Raw genomic sequence first — 23,611 nt, forward strand, 5'->3', positions numbered from 1 at the left:
TACCATATAGGACCTGTCCTCATCTCCAACCTCCTCCCCACCTGGCCCTCTTTCTAGCCACTGACCTCCTTGGTGTCTTTTGAGATATTTGCTATTTCTGTCGGAGAATCCTCCCCATGGATGTGAGCATAGCTTGCTTTCCTATCTCTTTCAGATTTTTATTCTGACAGCACTTTCACAGTGAATAGTTTTAAGCATCTTATTAAAATTGCATCCTCTTGCTTTGGAATTCTTATCTTATTTCACTTTTCTCATAGCAAGTATCATTTCCCAGACTTTTGATTTGCTGTGTTTTTCATTATCTTCCTCTTCTCACTACAATGAAACCTCCACCAGGAAAAGTATTTGTTGTCTGTTAATTGATGTCCCTTCAACATCTAAAATATTGCCTGACACATGGCTTGTGTCTAATAAATATTTGTAAAAAATTGTTGGGATTCAGAATCTGATTTTCAGAAATACAGATATAGCTAAATTTCTTGTATGCCAAGAAAAATTTTAGAAATGTAGGAAGCAATTACTACTTTGTTTATATTTCATACTTTTACAAAAACAGTATTATTTGAATAAGAATCATCATATTTAAGTTAAGAATGAAGTTAAGAATTCATGGTTATTTTAATCTTAAAAATTGGAGAGATTCCATTTGTACAGAAAATAACAAAAATATGACAAATGACTACAGAATCAACATAAATACTATCAGATTATATTTGTTCATTATAGCTTGTTAAAAAATAAAATATTATAGATATAATCGAAACTTCTTGAAATCCTTTATAATCCTATTTTCCTATTATCGCCTCCTTAGGTTTGATATTATCCTGAATTTTGTGTTTGGCTTGCCCATGAATTTGTATACATTAACATATGAATATGTCCATATACCACATATAAGTTACTTTTTATGATTTCAAACTTTACTGATATGTTATAATTTTTTTCCTAGTTTGTTTTTCCCCATGTTATAATCATGTTGATGAGATATTTATCTCTTAATATTTATAGCTCCACTTAACTAATTATAATTGCCATGTAGCATTTAATAATTATATTAAAATACATTTAGTCTCTCTCCTATTGGTAAATAAATAGGTGTTTCTAATTCTTCCTTCTAGACTGTTGTTATTCTGTTTTTTGTATACTCATCCTTATGAACAAGTATCTCTAAGAAAAGTACCTAGAAATAGAGTTGTGAAACCAATGTTTACACAATTTTTAGCTTCATTAAGATAACAATAAATTATCCTCCAAAGTGTTTATACTTACATATACACATAAAACTAACGTTGAGTTCTTGTTTTTCCAAATCCTCATTACTACTTGTTATTGTCAGACTTTATTTTTCCTTTTAATTTGACTTGTGTGAAATAGTGTCTAACAGTTGCTGTGTTTAGATGTATCTGATTTCTGGTGAGGTTGAGCACAGTTTCAGCATTAATTGGCTGTGTAGGATTTCTGCTGAATGGATTCTTTGTTCAATAGACTTTAAACATTATCCTCTAAAGTCATTTTTTTCTTACAGTTTTCTAAGTGCTCTTCATAGATTTTTTACATAAAAGTTCTAAAAGTTTTGCTCTAACCATATAGTCATTTAAAGCTTCTTAAGAATGAAAGAATACTGTTATGGTTTGACATGAGATGTCCCCCAAAAGCTCATGTGTGAGACAATGCAAGAAGGTTCCAGGAGAAATGATTGAATCTTAACCCAGGCAGTGGTTAATCCCCTGATAGGGATTGCTTCAGTGGTAACTGAAGTGATAAGGTATGGTTGGAGGAGGTGGGAATTAGGGCTTGGCTTTGGTGTATATATTTGAATCTGGACAGTGAAGTCTGTTTCCTGGTCACCATGATGTGAGCCCCCAAATAAATTCTTCCTCTTGTAGGTGGCCCCCAAATAAATTCTTCCTCTTGTATAATTGTGCTGTCCAGGTCCTTTAGTCACAGAAGCAAAAAAAAAAAAAAAATGACTAAAACAAGTACATTCTTAATAAATAATAGAAGGGCACTAGGCCTATCCTGAGCAAACTGGGTTGTATGGTTTATGTAGTTAAAAGCATTGTACAGTTAAACATTTTTTTGTAGCATCCTTCACTGAACAGAAGATTTTAATTCTAATGTAATCAATTTTATCAATTTTCAAAGTTAGTCTCAGAAGATAAATGCAGTTTGGTTTCATTTATATGAGATACCTAGAGTAGTTAAATTCACAGAAATAGAAAGCAGAATGATGGTTTACAAGGGCTGATGGAAAGGAAATTAGGAATTACTACTAACAGGTACCAAATTTCAGTTTTGCAAGATGGAAAGAGTTATGGAGATGAATGGTGGTAATAATTTAATGATATGAATGTATTTAATATGGGAAGACTATACACTTAAAAATGGTAAAAATGGTACATATTTTTATTTTATGTGTATTTTACCACAATAAAAATTTTAAACGATGATAAAGGGAAAATATCAATTTTTATGTTAGAAGTTGCCTATATCACCTTAATAGCATGCATTTCTTTTTTTCATGAAAATCTAAGACTTTTGGAAAAGATTTTAATTTTTGTTTATTTGCTTTTTAATGACTGAGAATCTGCATTTTACTCTCATACTTCATAGCAACTTGGCTAGATATAAAATGCCAAGTTGAATATTTTCTTGGCAGTTTCCATGTGCTCAGCCTAATTATCAATGCTTTGTGGAAAATATCTATTCCCTTTAATAACTTCACATTTTCTGTTTCTTTTTTATCTTTTGCAGTTTTACCACAATGTTCACTTTAATCTAAGAATTTAGTTCTTTTGTTGATATGAAAAATATCCTACCACTATTTCTTTAAATAAAACTGTTTTGCCACCAGGTTTTTTAAAATTTAATTGCTATGAGATTAATGAATTGTCTTATATGAGGCTAAAATTCTCATAGTTGCTCATTGTTTCTTTATGTTAAAAATATTAATAATGGTTCTTAGACTAATTTTTCAGTTAAATTTGTTCTCCATTATATAGAATTTATTCTATTAAGCTTTTTCCAAAAAATATATCTTTTATTTTCAATATTTCTACAAGCTATTTTTTATGTTCATTACTTCTTTTCAAAATGTATTTTAATCAAAATTATTTCTCAATTTATTTCTGACCTTTATGGAGATGCCTTTAAATGTTGGAATATGTTTTTTTTCACGTTTTCAGGTAGTTTATTTTCAAAATGAGTTTATACAATTATATATTCAATAAATGCAAATATTTTTGTTTCCCATATTTTTTATGTTTCAATAATTTTTGCTGTATTTAAAACTACATGAACACTCCAACTTGGTTAAAGGTTTCAAATCATGAAAGCAAGAAATTCTAATAGACCAATTAGAGACCACAGAAGAACAAGAAGCTAAAAAGTTATATCTTATGAACTGGTTGTGCAAATAGAAGGTAAAGCTATCTTTTGAGGACAACTATTTTCTCCTTGGTATGAAACATCTAGGTGCAAACCTTTCCTGAAGTTAGGTTCCTGAATCAGTGCATTCTAGCTCTTTTTTCTTTTAATTGCTCTACTGAGACATAATTCACATACCCATAAAATTTACCCATCCAATGGCTTTTAGCATAATTGCAAAATCGTTTATTCATCCTCACAATCTTAGAACATGTTTTTTAAGCCCAGGAAGATATCCTGCAATTCTTAGCACATTCTCAATCCCCACCCATCCCTTATCAATCTTTAATCTACTTTCTGTCTCTTATGAATTCGCTTATTCTAGCTTATTCTAGATATTTCAAGTAAGTGGAATCATTCTGTACTTGTCCTTTTATATCCAGCTTATATTCTTCATCTTGTAGCATGTATCAGAACTTCATTTCTTTTAATGGCTGAATGATATTCCATTGTATGTATATATACTACATTTTGTTTATCTATTCATTGATTGATAGGCACTTGAGTTGTTTCCATCATTTGACTAGTATTAGTAATGCTGCAATTAATATTTGCATGAAAGTATATATTTGATTCCTCTTTTAATTTTTTGTGGAGGTTTGTATCTAAGAATGAAATTTCTGGATTATGGTAATTTTTAAAAAATATATTTATTTTTTAGTTTTAGGTGAACACAATATCTTTATTTTACATTCATGTGTTTCTGAGGATCGAACCCAGTGCCTCATGCATGCTAGGTGAGCATTCTACCACTGAGCCACAACCCCAGCCCCTGAGCTATGGTAATTTTATTTTTAAATTTTTTTTTATTATTATTGTTCAAAACACTACAATGCTCTTGACATATCATATTTCATACATTTGATTCAAGTGGGTTATGAACTCCCATTTTTTCCACGTGTACAGATTGCAGAATCACATCGGTTACACATACACGTTTTTACATACTGCCATACTAGTGTCTGTTGTATTTTGCTGCCTTTCTTATCCCCTTCCTACTCCCCTTCCCCTTCCCTTCCCTCCCTTCTTTTCTCTCTACCCCATCTACTGTTATTCATTTCTCTCTCTTGTCTTTTTTCCCCTTTCCCCTCACCTCCTCTTATATGTAATTTTGTATAACAATGAGGGTCTCTTTCCATTTCCATGAAATTCCCCTTCTCTCTCCCTTTCCCTCCCATGTCTCATCCCTGTTTAATGGTAATCTTCTTCTTATGCTCTTCCTCCTTTCTCTGTTTTGAGTTGCCCTCCCTATATCAAAGATGACATTCAGCATTTGTTTTTAAGGGATTGGCTAGCTTCATTTAGCATAATCTGCTTTAATACCATCCATTTCCCTGCAAATGCCATGATTTTGTTATTTTTTAGTGCTGAGTAATATTCCATTGTGTATAAATGCCACATTTTTTATCCATTCATCTATTGAATGGCATCTAGGATGGTTCCACAGTCTACCTATTGTGAATTGTGCTGCTATGAACATCAACATAGCTGTATCTCTATACTACACTCTTTTTAGCTCTTTGGGGAATAGTCCGAGAAGGGGAATAGCTGGGTCAAATGGTGGTTCCATTCTCAGCTTTCCAAGGAATCTCCATACTGCTTTCCAGATTGGCTGCACCAATTTGCAGTCCCATCAGCAATGTATAAGTGTACCCTTTTCCCCACAGCCTCGCCAGCACTTGTTGTTGTTTGACTTTATAATAGCTGCCATTCTTACTGGAGTAAGATGGTATCTTAGAGTGGTTTTAATTTGCATTTCTCTGACTGCTAGAGATGGTGAGCATTTTTTCGTGTATTTATTGATTAATTGTATATCCTTCTCTGAGAAGTGTCTGTACAGGTCCTTGGCCCATTTGTTGATTGGGTTATTTGTTTTCTTATTGTTTAATTTTTGAGTTCTTTGTATACTCTGGATATTAGGGCTCTATCTGAAGTGTGAGGAGTAAAAATTTGTTCCCAGGATGTAGGCTCCCTATTTACCTCCCTTATTGTTTCTCTTGCTGAGAAAAAACTTTTTAGTTTGAGTATGTCCCATTTGTTGATTCTTGTTTTTAACTCTTATGCTATAGGTGTTCTATTAAGGAATTTGGAGCCCGACCCCATGAGATGTAGATTAGAGCCAACTTTTTCTTCTATCTGATGCAGAGTTTCTGGTTTGATATCAAGCTCCTTGATCCATTTTGAGTTAACTTTTGTGCATGGCGAGAGAAAGGGATTTAGTTTCATTTTGTTGCATATGAATTTCCAGTTTTCCCAGCACCATTTGCTGAAGATGCTATCCTTTCTCCATTGCATGCTTTTAGCACCTTTGTCAAATATAAGGTAGTTGTAATTTTGTGGATTGGTCTCTGTGTCCTCTCCTCTATTCTGTACCATTGGTCCATCCGCCTGTTTTAGTACTAGTACCATGCTGTTTTTGTTACTATTGCTCTGTAGTATAGTTTGAAGTCTGGTATTGCTATACCGCCTGTTTCACTCTTCCTGCTTAGAATTGCTTTTGCTATTCTGGTTCTTTTATTTTTCCAGATGAATTTCATGATTGCTTTATCTATTTCTACAAGAAATGCTGTTGGGATTTTGATTGCCATTGCATTAAACCTGTAGAATACTTTTGGTAGTATCGCCATTTTGATGATGTTAGTTCTGCCTATCCATGAACATGGTATATATTTCCACCTTCTAAGATCTTCTATTTCTCTCTTTAGGGTTCTGTAGTTTTCATTGTATAAATCTTTCACCTCTTTTATTAGGTTGGTTCCCAAGTATTTTATTTTTTTTTGAGGATATTGTGAATGGGGTGGTTGTCCTCATTTCCATTTCGGAAGATTTTTCGCTGATATACAGGAATGCCTTTGATTTATGTGTGTTGATTTTATATCCTGCCACTTTGCTGAATTCATTTACTAGCTCTAGAAGTTTCTTTGAAGACCCTTTTGGGTCTTCTAGGTATAGGATTATGTGATCCTCAAATAGTGCCAATTTAAGTTCTTCTTTTCCTATCTTAATGCCTTTAATTTCTTTCATCTTTCTAATTGCTCTGGCCAGTGTTTCCAGAACTATGTTGAATAGAAGTGGTGAGAGAGGGCATCCCTGTCTTGTTCCAGATTTTAGAGGGAATGCCTTCAATTTTTCTCCATTTAGAATGATGCTAGCCTGAAGCTTAGCATAGATAGCTTTTACAATGTTGAGGCAAGTTCCTGTTATTCCTAGTTTTACTAATGTTTTGAACATAAAGGGATGCTGTACTTTGTCGAATGCTTTTTCTGCATCTATCGAGATGATCATATGGTTCTTATTTTTAAGTCTGTTGATGTGGTGAATAACATTTATTGATTTCCGTATATTGAATCAGCCTTGCATCCCAGGAATGAATCCTACTTGATCATGGTGCACAATTTTTTATATGTTTTTGTATCCAATTCGCCAGAATTTTATTGAGGATTTTTGCATCTAGGTTCATTAGAGATATTGGTCTGTAGTTTTCTTTCTTTGTGTCTTTGTCTGGTTTCAGAATCAGGGTGATGTTGGCCTCATAGAATGAATTTGGGAGGGCTCCCTCTTTTTCTGTTTCCTGAAATAACTTGAAGAGTCAACATACTTTATATACAACCAGAGACATAAAATAATTGTGCTGTGTATGTGTAATAAGAATTGTAATGCTTTCTGCTGTCATTTATTTTTTTAAAAATCAATAAAAGTTTTATTTACTTATTTATTTGAATGTTATCCATAAATACCCCCAAATGCCATAAATAAATAAATCACTTATTTATTTGTTTGTTTTTTTTTTTTTGATCAAGCCTCCTCATTTGACTAAAAAGTTTCATTATTTCTAGCAGATTTTGGCTCTTCCAATTTGTACTGAGAATCTTAATCTTCATTACATATATTTATAAAATTATTAGAAAATATTGTCTGCTGGTAGTCTTGAAGCCCATTGGATCTATGATTTTGTCCCAGGACACCACTTTGTGTTTCTATTTTATACCATCTTTCCTTGGATTCCCTCCTTGTTGTTTTGTTGCTGTTTGGAGTAGAAGTAGTTTATCTAACCATGCACTAAACATGGTGAGCGTAATCATTTATTAAATATTATAATTCTTACTGGGATATAAAACAATATAGAAGGGAATGGAAATAACAATTGTTATCTGATTTCTTAAGGCTTAAAAAAGTAAAATGGAACAGCTTAAGGGCTAAATAGGCTTCCATGTGAAGGGATCCACGGACACCTTTTCTTGATTTTTCTATCATTATAGGCATCATGGTTTATTATTGCCTCATCTTTCTTTCTGGAACTTCTAGTTAAAGTGGTGACTGGGAAATGAGGAATTACATAACATAGACTGTCAGTGGACACTTTTGAAACATATGTTTTCATTTAATTTATTGAAGATGCCTTTAAATGTTGGACCATATGTAAATTCTTAAAGTATGTTATGTAATTTTTGTATAAAGGGAACTGAAATATATATTAATTTTGAAAAAAAAGAAAAGAAAACACACTTGGGCAATCTTCAGGGACATTCCAAAATATCCAAAATATTTAGCTTTTAGAAAATCAAACCACTGTGACCATGAGCCAGGCTATTGTTGCATTAACTGACCCAGTTTTCTTGTGGAGAGATGTTTCATCTAATGGATAAAATAATGCTTGTCAATCAAATATTCATTTTCACATTTTAGTGGAATATATAGCAGAAAATGCATAGTTAAAATTTGAAATGCCTTTTGTGATCCAGACTTTTTTTAGTGAAATAAAAATTGTTATTTGGGATAAAATGACAGTGGAAGTCTGACACAAAAATAGGTGACTTCAATTCATAAAGAATTAAGAGTATTTCTGAGGTTGCAATTTCCACTAATCTCCCACACCTTACAGTCTTTTACAATATTTTTCAATAGCTGACATTTATTAAGTTTTTAATACTAAGTACTGTGCTAATGTTGTTCATGTGTTATTTTAATCATCCAAACCATTCAGTGAGGAATGTATAATATTTATCTCTACTGCAGATATAAGACTCCTGAGAGAGAGGATTGGTTACTGACCCACAAAAATGTACCATTTGGATATTATAGATTCATCTTTTCATTAAGGTTTGTCTGAGCATAATCATTATTCTTAACTGTGTCCCAATAACCTAACACATTAAAATGAGATTAAAGATGAGGAGTGATGATATGAAATTTATTATTCAATTCAGGACCAGATTTAAAAATAGATTTGAAAACACAAAGTTCTTAATAAATGATAGAAACATGTAAAAAAATTATAAAAAGTCAGCCTGAAGAGTCTTCCACTAATCAAATGGGGGATAATTTGAACATCAAGGATCATAATTATAGCAGTGGACAAAACAGTGACAAATGTATGACTGGATCTATTGTGTTGCTTAAAAAAAAGTGATGAAGGGTTAAACTTTTTAAACAGAGCAATATCAGTTAATAACTGTAGGAGGAATAATAAAAATTGAAAACTACCATTTGCAAACACCATTGCATAATTGATTCAGGCAAACGTTATCAATGAATATTAAAATCATGGGGTTAAAGATGTTATTTGGTATAGAACATGAATAAAGATTCAAAGAATTACTCTCTCTATAAGGGGCTAATTATAAAGAGAAAAGGATTCTTTGCAGTTGAAAATATTATGGACATAATCTTAACTAAAAACATTAAAAATATTTTCACCAATAATGAAAAATTATAATTTGTACCACTTTGATATGACACAATGAAGTACCTAAAATATATAATGAAATATTTCACAAAAATTTTTAGTGTGTATATTTTTTAGTGTGTATAATTAAAACATACATCAATTCTAGAATATGAGATGTTCTACTAAACAACTCAACCAGACTGAAAAACAGGTCAGTGTCATGAATAGAAGTAGAAGGAGGAGGAGAAGAAGGTAGAGGAAAGAAAAAGAGCTGACACACAATTTTTGGAGACTAACCAAACTTGATAACTTAAATGTGAAGTGGCATTTGGTTAGATCCCATATTAAGGTTAAAATGACCTAAAAACATTATTGCATTTGAATGAGATATTTGAATGAGAACTATATATTACAGAGTATTACTTACTCAGTGCTACTTGTCTTGAGTGTGATGGTATCATCAATAGTTTGAAAAAGTGTTTTCATTCTTAACAGACATGTGAAGCAATACTTAAGGTAAAGTACTGTGATATGCATGTTACTTTCAAATGGCTCAAAAGTGGATATATCTAGGAAAGGGCATACAGGTGCTTTTTATACTGCTCAATTCATCTCTTCTGTGGGCTTGAAATTTTACAAAATAAGGAAATAGGGAGAAACAAAAACTTTTTTATCTTTATACCTAAGTCTATCAATTTGTCTGACTGTGTTTATGATCTAATTAAATAATATTTGAGGGCATGTGGTGAAAAAAAATTGTCTCCATTCAGTGTTCTGATAATTTTACAACAATTTTATTTTCCCATTTGTTTTCATCTTCTTTCATTGTTCTTTTTAATTTTCCCCACCCCACGCCATCCCTTATTTGGGGAAGGAATGTAGACATACTCCAGGCTTTGTATCATCTTTTCTCTGAGAATTGCAGAAAATTTTTCTCTAATTTCTAAGTCAAACTCAGCTGATATAAGGCAATGTTAAACTTTTGACATTTGACAAAGAATACTTTTAAATATATACTTAGAGACTATGGTTACCCAAGGTATTCTAGAAGTGAGCCATTTATCATTTAGTGTTTAATTTTTAAAATGCCATAGCAAGCTATTAGAAGAATTACTTACATAAGCACATATATTAATCAGAAAACAGTTATGTTTCATTCCAGCTTAATTTTTTTTAAAGAGAGAGGGAGAGAGAGAGAGAGAGAGAGAGAGAGAGAGAGAGAGAGAGAGAGAATTTTTTAAATATTTATTTTTTAGTTATCGGCGGACACAACATCTTTGTTTGTATGTGGTGCTGAGAATCGAACCCGGGCCGCACGCATGCCAGGTGAGCGTGCTGCCGCTTGAGCCACATCCCCAGCCCATCCAGCTTAATTTTTATGTTTGTAGTTTAAAAACTTTTGCTAAGGCAATGGTTGCTATCCTTATTAAATATATGATATATATTAAACATTTTTAAGAACTTGGTTATCACTGATCCAAAATTTTCTCTTCAATTTGGGCATTATTCCCAAGCTTTCAAAATTAGGAAATGGTCACCTATAGTCTCAGTTACTGAAAAATCTGAGGCAGGAGGATTGCTTGAGACTAGGGATTTGAGGCCCCTCCCTGAATAAAATAGAAGACAGGAGATATTAAATATTTTGCCCAAGGGCCTACAACTTGCTTAGTGTCAAGTTTGGCTTCAAACTACATCTATGTCCCTTCAAAGCCCTTTTCCTGTCACTACAGACAGTCTCCTTAATGGGAAGCATCAGTTCAAATATTCTAAAATGCATTCTTATTATTAAAAATCATGTGTTCATGAATGTATATAGATATTCATGGCCTCCTATCTAGTGACATTAGGTGATGTTTTTAAAAGTGTATATTGTTTATTCAAATCCTTTGCTCTCACTTTATTGAAGAAAAATAATTGGAAGGTAATAAAAACACAACTAAGATATGACTCCCTCCTTTAATGAAACTTTCAAAAACAGAATGGAATTCTGTAAAAGTTCAAAGACATCCATTGCAGAGATGGCTTCCTGACTGACACAATTTTTTGTTCTTTTTCCAGTACATAGAATTGTCACTTAAAAATGATCATCTAGTCAAAAACTGTATTTCCCAGTCCCCTTATACCAAGGCTTTGTCAAGAGTTCTCACAAATGGAAAGCAAACAAAATTAATGTGTTTTACTTTCAGGACATGGGTTTTTTAAAGTGTGTTTTTTTCATATTCCCTTTTATTTTCCAAAACAAATATGGTAGAGCCACGAGATGGAGTAAACCTAGGGTCATGAGGAGGAAAAGCTAGCACAAATCACTATCTCAGTCTGTTATGTGATTGAAAACTGTCTAGTAGATTTAATTATTGAAATTTTAACATTTATTTGCTACCACTATTAGTGTTGCCCTAAATAATATGAAAATTAGTGCCCTAAAGTCAAGTAGTTTTTAACAATAGCATAAAATATATGACATCGACTTAACATTTCATGTTAAGTAGGAAAAAAATGAGTGAGAATATGAAGACTGCTATATGGACTAAAAATCTTTGAGAGATTACTTACTACTAAGACAAGTACCCACGGAACCTGAAATCCTATAGGAAGAGATTAGAAAATTCCAGAAAGTTATATATACTTTTTATTTTTTATGTGTAACAAGGTACTAGAAAAAGAGATAAATTCACACACAGTTTAACTAGTTTAAGAGGAGAAATTAAAAAGAATCATTTAGAAAAAACGATTTTTATCTGGACAGCCCAAACAACTGAAAATAAGCTTGAAAAAGTATTGTGTTATAAAGCTCATTAAAATGTTTTGGTCAAACAAAGAGTTTTAGACATCAATTTCAGAGTTTCCTTCCAGTCCAAGCCTGTTGTTTCAGATGCCTAAAACTGATAGCTATAATAAAGTTGAAGAGCAGCATTTGGACAAAGAAGCCAGGAAAAAAGTCAAATTGGAAACTATTTCCAAGAAATAGTTTCTGCTGAGGTTACTGGCAAAAGAAAATGACTGCAAGTAAATTGAATAGAAGTCTACTAAGTTCTGTAATTGTATTGCAGGGGAAAAAAACCTAAAAAACAATGAAAAAAAAATTTGACTGAAAATGCATTCACTGAGATTTTGCAAGAGAAAATAATGGATGGTGGAGAACCACTCAGAAGGCATAGGATCAGGATGAACAATGGATAAGGAAATTTCTCCCCAAAAGCAGATGTCCATGAGTGCATTGAAGAGGTCTCAAGGGAGGTACGGGGGAGTGAAAGTAATTAGATTATGTTATGTGCATGTATGTGTACATCACAAGGGAACACACTATTTTGTGAAATTAATAAGCAATAATCAATTTTTTAAAGAAAGAAAGGCTTTTTGCAATGGTGGACCAGTAGAAGTCTATTATTTTTATGAGTAATTCACAGTTATATGTTCCTACCTGTTGTGGTGTAGATGTGGTGTCCTGCAAAAGCTCAGTGTGAGACAATGCAAGAAGTTTTGGAGGAGAAATGACCGAGTTAATAACCTAATTAGTGAATTAATCCTTGATGGGATTAACTGGGTGGTAACTGGAGGCAGGTGGGTTGTAGTTGGAGGAAGTGGTTCATTGGGGGCATGGCTATGGGGTATATATTTTATATCTGTAGAGTGGAGCCTCTCTCTCTGCTTTCTGATCATTCTGTGAGCTACTTCCCTCTGCCTCACTCTCCCCTAGGAATGCAGCTGGCCTTTTATGGACCTCTGAAACAGTGAGCTCTCAAACTTTTCTTCCTCTACAATTGTTCTGGTTATGTTCTTAAGTTACACTAGAGAAAAAGCTGACTAAAACACTACTTTTTCTTTTTTTCTTGGTGGTGCTGGGGATGGAACCCAGGACCCTCTAGCATGCTAGGCAAGCACTCTATCAATTGAGCTATATCCCCAGGACCTACTTTTTCTTTTCAAAGGAGAGATTTTATTGCAGAGATCCCGACTCTTCTTCACCACTGTAGTTTGGATGTGGAACAAGAGACAGAAAACTAGTCTTTTTAATTTACAAAGTAGATCATAAAAGGAGTACTATTTGGACCAAATGTGTAGGACTACAATGAGATTTTGGAATTTGAGCTAGATAAGGTAATGTACTTAATCCCTTAAGGAGAATGGGTATGTCCTAACGTGTGAGAGAAAGGTATAGAGAGGCATAACTTTGTAAACTGTGCCAGTTATTTTCTACATTTTGTGCTCTCCTTTTACATAATAGAGATGTCACTGGTAAGAATCATTTTTATATACCCATATAAAAGTAGAAATTATAAATTTTTGTAATGCTTGCTAGTCTGATGGATTATTATTATTATTATTATTTTACAATATGCTATAGTGAATTTGTGAACATGACAGGATATATTTACTTGTCATTTGTCGTTATTTCTGTAAATTGCCTGATTGCATAGAAGATACCATTTATGTTACACTTTCTATTCTTTTTTGTCTAATACCTCCTGAAACCTTAGACATTTGTTCTGTCCCTACTACCACTGGGGTGATGAACTCTCTATGGGATATTATTGCTTTGTATGGGAACAATGTGACAGTTAATCACCTCATACCTCTCCTGTGTGCCTTTCAGCTTTCTCTTATGCGATCTGTTGGGATTATACATGACTAGTACTCTGCGAAATTTAATGGCCATGTGCCAAAATTTTCACACAGGTGAAACAGAGCCATAAATAATACCAGGAGTGAGTGACCCTAGATGACGGAGCCACAAAATGGGATTTTGGAGCTAAATTACTTATTATTTTGAAGGCATTTGGAACTTCATTGCACATGACAAGTGGAGTGACTATAATCTTTATGATTCAGTGTCCTCACAAGTACTGAAGCAATGAAAATTAGAAAGACTGTAGTTCTTTGATAAAATCTGCCTATCATTTATCTATCTATATATCTGTTTCTTTATTTTCTTTCTTTCTATTGGAGTACTTTGTTGAAAATAAGGTTTCCTATCTAATTAAGAGGGTTTCAGAGCAGCAAAAGAAAATAGAATGTGCAACTTTAAAAAGTCTTTTATGAAAAATCAGACATTGATAAAATAAGAGATGCTGAGGCCTGGGATGGTAATATTTGAATGAATGAGCCTGAGACTATTGAATATACAAATCTCCCTGAGGCTTGTAGTTGAGCAGAATTGTCCTAATGCAAAAGTCAGACACTGATAAAATAAGTGATGCTGAGGCCAGAGATGGTCATATTTGAATGAAAGAGCCTGAGACTACTGAATATGCAAATCTCCCTGAGGCTTGTTGGTAAGCAGAAGTGTCTCCTTCCAATTTGCCAGAAGGAAATGCTTTTTCTTGCCTTTAGGCTATGTAATGGTCTCTCTTGAAAACAGATGATTTGTAAAATGAGACATATTCCTTGTGTTAGTCAGCTTTTTATCTCTGTGAGAAAATATCTGGAGAAAGCAACCTCAAGGAAGAAAAATGTCTTTTAGGTCATGGTTTCAGACATTTCTGTCAATTGTTGGCCAGTGCCATTGTTTCTGGGCCTGTGGTAGATACAGTGTATAATTCTTCTTTTTCATTCTTTTTTCTTTAAGCAAAATAATAAGATTTTTTTTTTAGTGTTTGTCTATACACATAAAAACCTTTGCACTTATTTGTGAAGTCTTTTCTTATTTACTAATTTATATAATTTTTGAGTGTTTACACATTAATGCTTCCTTTGGGGATTATTTTTAAGTAGTTTTTCTAATTGAGTTAATTCATATTAAGTCTATTTTTTTTGTATCCAAGTACATATTTTTTTCCCAGCATAGATTTTGATATGTGACAGTTTCCTTTTTATAGATTGGAATAATCTGTTATTTATTATTTTCAACTTTGTACTGAAGTTTTTATAAGTGATTATCTCCAGGCTGTTCTTAATTTTGGTGTTAGCTACTTAATGTTGTACATATAACTGGAACATATGAGATAATGTACTATATAATGTCACTCATAACCTCTTGGAGTTTCTTCAGTAGCATTTCAGGTATAAAATTTGATGTTTTATGAATAATTACAAAGAAGCTTATTTCTTGTGTGTCTGGGAAGTGAGAAGACAGGTAGAAAGTCTAAGATTTATCCATTTTTTAACATTACTAATAAAAGTGTTTAGATATTTTTGTTTATTGATCTGAAGCTGATAATTCAATTAGAAAAGTGTCCACAAAAAGCTAAATTTTCCTTGTATAATGTATAATTTTGACAGTATGATGATTCAAAACATTTTTTATTTAATATGGATTTAATTTTTTTTAATATGCAAAACCTCTTTATACTACTTAGTACTCTAGGGTTGATTTTTATTAAACCCGATTTTGATATGCTGATCCCCCCCCCCCTTGGATTTGCTTAAATAGACATCATGTAGTTAGATATGAATAAATGGTAATATGCCTAATAAGGATCAAATTAATAATAGTACTTTTAATATCTGACATAATAGATTCTAAATAAAAATAAATAATGTAAACAGTTATTTTAAATCAAATTCATCTGGATGCATATTGGTCTGAATTTTTTTAATAAAATTTTTAAATAAAATTTTTTAAATAAAAACTTTTTAAAAGAGTATCTTACTTTCCTTTTCCAAAAATATGCTGAAAATATTTACATTTACTTTTCAAACACATTTTCAGGTGAAATGTCTCTAGATTTAAAGAAATGTTTTAAATTATTTTAAAAAGCAACACAAATATTTGGTAAATGTTGATAATACAGGTATTAAAACAACTTTTATTGAATTACCTTTATGTAGGGCAACTTTAATAATGATAATTTAGAATTAAACTAGGTGGGTGGTTGTGCCCATTGTCTCTTATTATGGATTAGTGGTAGCTGGATCTCAGTGCTGATCATACTTACCATATATATATTTTTTTTTCTGGTCTTATTAGCTAGATTTTTTTCTTAGGCACATGATAACCCTCTTCCTCAGTCGTTTTTAGAATCTTTATTTAATTTTTAAGGCCTGCACTAAGGGCCCGAATTGGATTTCACAACAGTACTGGGTTAGTTGGTGTGCTTATTTGCTGCCAAGACCAATCCCCTGGAATAGAAGGCAGATGTCCTCAGTGTTTCTGTCTTAGTTTATTTGGGCTGCCATAACAAATGTCATAAACTGAGTGGCTTATAAATGTCAGAACTTCATTTCTTAAGTCCAGAAGAGTGGTAAGTTCAAGATTATGGCACCAGAAGATTCAGTGCCTAGAGAGGAATCTGACTATATACTCCAATGGCAGAAAGAGTGAAGGCATTTTCTCCATATTTTTTTTATAAGGGAACTGATCGTATTTATAGGGGCTCCACCCTCATGACCTCCTTTCAAAACCACAACTACAAATACCATCTTGGCTATAACATTAATCTGACAGGATACAAACATTCATTCTCTAGCAGGTTGTATTACCTTAAAACCCCTAAACACTCAGAACTAAGTAATGAAAATGTTGATGCTGCTAAATTCAAACTTCTCATCAATACTTACAAGTACAAGGTGTAGTTGTTAACATAGTTCTACTACTTTTCACCTTGATGCTCTCATTGGTCATGCCCTTATCCTACTTTTCAGCAACTCTCTTGAATTGTCATCTTTTTCAACTTTTCATTCAGGTACTGAAACTTAGTCTGTTTTCCACATCATGAATAGTATGTGGTGCTAATTTTATGCCTTTGGAAGGACATGACAAATATTAAAATCTACAAAATATGTCACAGAAGATCTTTCCAACATTACATATGAGACCTTAATATCAATTTCCTTAGGGCCAGAAATAGACATGAAATGTACCCAAATCCAATTGAACATCATTTAAATAAACCTGAAAATTATCAAACTGCCAGACTGAAGAAATTTGAAAAGGAGTCAAAAGCACTAAGTAGCAAGCCTAAGCAAATGGTGATGGAGTAAGACTAGAGAAGTAAAGAATTCAAACTAGAAGTGATGAATTTATTATTTGAATCTAAAGGATTTGTTAAATAATTAAATAAATAGTTAAAATAGAATACACTGGATTTATAAACATAATTATGTTTATGATAATTTTATTAACTAGGTTTTTAAAAGGTTAATTTCATAGTTTTTTATAATGAATTCAATGTTCTCTTCAAAGTGACACTTTACTTTGCAAGCTTGATGAGATTTTTAAGTTGACCTTTTTTATTAGTTCTCTGCTGCCAGGGTAAATATTTACCACAAATTTATTGCTTAATAAACAAAAATTTATTATATTTTAGGTCCTGAAGTCAGAATTCTGAAATGGGCCTTGGAAGCTAAAATCAAGTAGTTGGCAAGCTTCATTCTATTTGGAGACTCCTGGGACAACATATTCTCCTTAGCTTTCTCTCTTCTAGAGGCCATTTAAATCCTTTGACCCTTAGCCCACATAGATTTCCTAGCTAATGGCATAGCATCTTCAGATCTCTTTGATTGCAATTTTGCTTCTGTTATCACACCCCCTATCTGACTCTAACCCTTTGCCTCCTTTATAAGGACCATATGATTACATTGGGCCCACCATATGGTCCAGGATAACCTCTCACTATCAGATCATTAATTTGTTTACACTTGCAGAGTCCCTTTTGCCATACAATGTTATAGGGATTAAGATGTGGATGTTTTCAAGAAGGGATTATTTTGTCTAAACAACCTTAAACATATAAGAAAATAAACTTTTTGAATTTAAAACTCGGATACATTTAATATTTATTATTATTATTATTATTATTATTATTATTTGTACTGGGGGTCAACCCCAGGGGCACTTAACAATTGAGCCACATCTCCAGACCTTTTTACATTTTATTTTGAGTCAGGGTTTCACTAAGTTGCTTAGGCCCTTACTAAGTTATTGAGGCTGGCTTTGAACTTGCTATCCTCCTGCCTCAGCCTCCTGAGTTGCTATAATTATAGGCATGTGCCACTATGCCTGGCACTAATATTAATTTTAATACTTCAGTTAGCTTTAAATTTTCTTTCTGTATCTAAAAAGCACTCCAAGGTACCAGGGAAAATACTCCTTAAAAATGGCCCTTAATTCACCAAATTGCCCTTAACTTGGCTAATTATCTATAATTATTTTAATTTGCTGGTGATAATAATGTATAATAAGTTTTAGATCCATTTCTCTGAGTTCTGTGATAAACAAAGTACAAGATCATTGTATACAGTAGCTCACTGATGAGTGAACAATTATTCCCACCATTCACTGGCATTGCCAAAAATTGTATCTCACACTAGGATTCCAAGGCCCTGTCAGCACAGAATTTAATTTTATCCATATTTTCATTTTTAACCTTTGACCTTGGATTTTGGTGAATCTCATAGCTTTACCTAATTTCTTAAGATCCACAGGATGTAAATATATTTAAAAATATTTAAAGATTTCAGCCTATGAGTTCTTTTGAAAATCATTAGAAAATTGAACCCCTTATGTATTTTACAAGTAGAAGAATATTGTGACAGTTAAATTTATGCATCAATTTAACTGTACTATAGAATGCCTGGATATTTGATTAAACATAATTTTTCAGTGTATCTGTGAGGGTGTTTTCAGAATAGATTAGTATTTGGATTGGTGAATTAAGTAAAGCAGATGACCTGGCCAGTATGGTTGGGCATAATCCAATCTGTTGAGGGTCTGAACAGAACAGAAGGATGAGGAATTTTGAATTCATTCTCTAACCTATCTCTGGTAGAACTTGAGTTGTCTCCTGCCTTTGGCAATCTGGGTTCTCAGACTTTTCCTCTAGAATCAATTAGAATCACACTCTGCCTCTCCAGCTTTCAGGCCTTGGAATTACTTTTCTGGCTTTCCTATTTCCAGCTTGTTGATGGCACTTAATGGGACTTAACCCCCATAATCATGTGAGAAAATAAATCTTATGATCTATATAATAGGAGATATATCCTATTGTCTGTATCTCTGGAGAAATATGACTAATGAACACATATTAAGTAAAAGAGTTACATATTACTTCAGTGATTTTATTTGTTGCACAGAAATCATAAGGCACTTGAAGGTAGGACTCATGCTTGTTATTTTTATTTTCAATAGTTGCTTGGAACAGAAAAGCAATCTCTTTTAAATTTGAATAATTGTCTTTAAGTTTATCAAACACCTAATATATATTTTCTAATCAATTACGTACAGTAAATTTAGTCTCTCTTAGACTCAGTAATAAATTTAAAATGCTTGTATCTCACTTTTCCTGCAATACATTTCACTCTTTGCTATATTAGTAAGTGATCATACAGACAATTAGTATAGCAACCTTCTAATTGGTCTCCCTGACTCCTTATTGTGTATTTGCTATGTATGACTGCCAGGTAATCCTTTTCAAAGCTAAGATCTGTCATATTATCCCCCTGCTTAAAACCCAGCATTGGTTTTCCAATTACTGTAGAATAAAATCCAAAGTCCTTATGTGACTGAATTTCCCTATGTTATGTGAATCCTTATTAGTTCACATCTGCAAACACCTGCAGTATACCTATCACTGCATTTCTCTAACAATGTTCCTGGAACATGACAATTATTCTCACCTCAGATACATGAGGCTTCCCAGAATCTCTTCTCCTAAGACCTTCAAAATCTTCATTCCCTTATTTAAGTCAGGTCCTAATTTTTAAAAGGCTTTTTCAAGACCATCTGTCTAAAATTGCAGCTCTGTCTTATTTCCTCACCATGTTCAGTGCACCCATCATTATCTGACATACTAGTTGTTCCACACTTCTCCCATCTGAGTACATGCACACAGTAGGTGTTAAATATATTTCTTGAAGGCTATTTAAACAAATATTCAATTGTGTTACTTTAATATCATTAAGTAGTGCTTAGCACTAGTACTTTTATTTTGATTTATATTTTTATCACTTGAATTAAATCATTGATTCTTTTTTCTTTTCCAAGAAGAATGCTTGGCTGCAATATTTTCCAGGTCCTTATAACCTAGGAATGTCTTCTGTTGCTCTCATATTTGAACAATAAATTGGTTGATGTGGAATTTTCAGGTCACAAACTTTTCACATTAAAATTCTGTAGAAATTCTGTGTTGTCCTCTGGCATTCAATTATGCAGAACACAAAGTTGAGGACAGCCCAACTTTTGTTCTTTCATGGGTAACAATTTTCTATCCCTATTTGGGTGCTAATACTTTATTTTAGATCTTTTTTTTTCATTACTTTCTCTGGGTTCATAAATCTAATAGTGTTGATTCATAGACTTGAACAATATTTCAGCTGAGAAAAATGTTTTTCTATTTAATATTTGGTTATTGCTTGCTCTCAATTATTCAGATTTCTTTCCAGGCAGGGTATGATCATACTTCTCAGGCTTAGTAACACTTATCTGTCCTCTATAATGCATTTTCTTTTATAGTTTTATTTATTTATTTTTGTTTAATCTAGAGAAAGTTAGTGATTTAGTTTTCTGTAGTATGATTTCTTCTTTGTTTTTTGTCTCCATGTGGACACTCATTAATTGAGCTATCAATTTTTAATTCCCTTTCATCTTTTAGTTAATTCTATATTCTTAGTCTGAATTAATTTTACTCTTATGTGTTCCAGATTATCTTTCATAGAGGCATATTTTTCAATGGACTGAGTAGAATTCAAGTTTCTAGGATATTTACTTTAGGCTATTATAAATTTTAGAGATATATTATTTTGATATTGAGTTATTCATTTTCCTGTACTACAAAAACTTTTATAAGGCCTTCTCTTTTTTTTCCAATTCAGATTTGGATTTAGTAAGATCATTTCTACTATTTGTTTGATCTAGTGTGACATTAAGTCCCCTTTCTCTGTCTCTCCTTGTGCAGGCTTTGTTTATTTCATTCCTTTATTTCCTTTCAGAACCCCAGGTAGAAGCCAAGTTGATCAGCAGGTGTCCAATTTAAGTCACTAGTTCATGAGGTAGATTTTTCTAGTTGGTTCTTCTACACTGAAAGAAAGTGAAAGTTTTCTCTTTCTAAATATTGAATTCATCACCTACTAACATGAAATGGAATGGTAATTCATTCTGTAGTTATATATATATATATATATATATATATATATTTTTTTTTTTTTTTTTTTTTTTTTGGTACAGGGATGCTTAACTGCTGGGGCACATCCCCAATTCCCAGAACTTTTTTGTATTTTATTTAGAGATAGGGTCTCACTGAATTGCTTAGTGCCTCACCATTCCTGAGGCTGGCTTTGAACTCACAATCCTCCTGCCTCAGCCTCCCAAGCCACTGGGATTACAAGTGTGTGAGATATAACTGTAATATTTAAAGAGTACAACAGATATAGATTTGTCCTGACACTAGTAATCTCCCCTAGCCCTTCTCAGAGTAAATGGAAACTGCTGTGTTAACAATGCAGGTGTTTTCACTGATTCTTCTTTACCTCACACAGTTTTCCTTCAAATTTTCTCTAAATCCTACCAGAGTTCCCTTGAGCCTCTTTCTGTTTTTTAACCTGATAGGGTCACTAATTAGAGCCTATTGATATTCATGGATATGTCTTCTTGTCACTCAGATCTGAGTTTTTGTCTATTTATTAGTTTTCTCTTGATTCTTTTTTTTTTTTTTTTTGGTCATCTTGTGAAGCAAAGTCTACTGATCATCCTGATGATTCCAACACCATTTTTCCATGTCAGTCATTCCCACCTCATTGTCCCTATTTTACCTTCTTCTCATTTATTTTATAATATTTATCTTTAAATGTTGTGTATCTTCTCTCAGAAAAATACAGGCCAAATTTTACTCTGTATACCCTATTGCAAATGTTATTAGCTATGTCTAAAATATAGTGAACATTATAGTTGTTGACTGCCAATCCATCATCTCTTTTTTTAGGAGGGAGAAACCTCCCTGCCCTAAGGAAGAGGAGTAAATTTGGGGCGAGTTCATGACACTGATCATGTTGCATTTTTAGAGGTTAGAGGCAATTGTGTGCTACATACACACACATAAAAAGATTATGTTTTCCTTCTCTGCCTTTAGTTTGCAAAGTGACTGAAGACTCCTACTCTGGAAAGTCACCTAATTTTCCACAACCTTTCTGTATTTCATGAATTGAGGACTCTCTGGGCTTAGTACTTGGTGCTCAAGTATTTTCTTTCCCTTTCTTTTCTCCCTTTACATGATGTAGTTTGCCAACATATCCTGGCTTGATGGCTGATGGGTGGTGAGTGAATTCAGCGAAGACTTACTTTGCTTTAGGTTGGGTCAATACCTTACTCTAACCAAGCAAATAGTAATGTTGTGGCTTTCCTATAAATTGTTTTTTAATTATTTGTGGTTATATTGAAGAAATAATCTTAGGATTAACCATTGTTGCCAAATAGGATGTATATATTCCTAGGTCTCTGATATTACCTTAAAACATCCAGAACTTCCAGTACTTTGTCTTCCTATGTAACTTTTTTTCCTGAGGTTTATGCACAACTTAAGATATCAAGACCGTGACCCCTAAACTCACTCTGAATATGTCTACAAAAACATATGGATTCAGATTTGTTCAGGAGGTAGTTCCCATGAAACTAGGGTAGGGAGATTTTGTTTGTTTTAAATGTCATTCCCCCTTTTTTAATTTTTAAAAATTTGTTTTAATTAGTTTTACACGACAGTAGAATGCACTTTGATACATCATATATAATGGAGTATAATTTCTCATTCTTCTGGTTTTACATGACGTAGAATCATACCGGTTTATATGTAGATAGGGTAATAACATCTGATTCATTCTACTATCCTTCTTACCTCCATCCCCCCATCCCTTCACTCTCCTCTACCTAATCTAAAGTAACTCTATTCTTTCATAACACCCCCTGCCCATTGTGAATTAGCATCTGCATATCAGAGGAAATATTTGGCTTTGGTTTTCAGGATTGGCTTATTTCACTTAGTATGATATTCTCCAGCTCCACCCATTTACAAGAAAATGCCATAATTCTTTAAGGCTGAATAATATTCCATTATATATATACATATATGTGTGTGTGTGTGTTATATATAATATATATAATACATACATATATATATATATATATATGAATCACATTTTTATCCATTTTTTATTCAATTCATCTGTTGAAGGGCACCTAGATTGGTTCCATACTTTAGATATTGTGGATTGAGCTGCTATAAACATTGATGTGGCTGCATCACTGAAATATGCTGATTTTAAATCCTTTGGGTATAAACCAAGAAGTGGGATAACTGGGTCAAACGGAGTTTTCTCAGGAATATCCATACAGCTTTTCATAATAGTTGCACCAACTTACTGTCCCACCAGCAATGTATGAGTCTACCTTTTTACCTACATCCTTGCCAACATTTGTTGTTGTTTGTATTCTTGATAATTGTCATTCTGATTGGAGTGAGATGAAATCTTAGAGTAGTTTTGATTTGCATTTCTCTGATTGCTAAATATGTTGAACACTTTTTTATATATTTGTTGATTGATTGTATTTCTTCCTCTGTGAAGTGTCTGTTCTGTTGGCTTTTGTGGTTGTTA

At 32.8% G+C, this 23,611-nt stretch overlaps 1 long non-coding RNA gene across 5 annotated transcripts in view; it reads left to right on the forward strand.

The window, feature by feature from the left end:
* LOC308655173 overlaps nt 1-23,611 on the forward strand; it is a 256,086-nt gene that overhangs the window by 116,468 nt on the left and 116,007 nt on the right. The window lies entirely within an intron of this gene.

The sequence above is a fragment of the Spermophilus citellus genome, assembly GCF_964194105.1.
Source record: "Spermophilus citellus genome assembly, chromosome: 9".
Taxonomy (NCBI): Eukaryota; Metazoa; Chordata; class Mammalia; order Rodentia; family Sciuridae; genus Spermophilus; species Spermophilus citellus.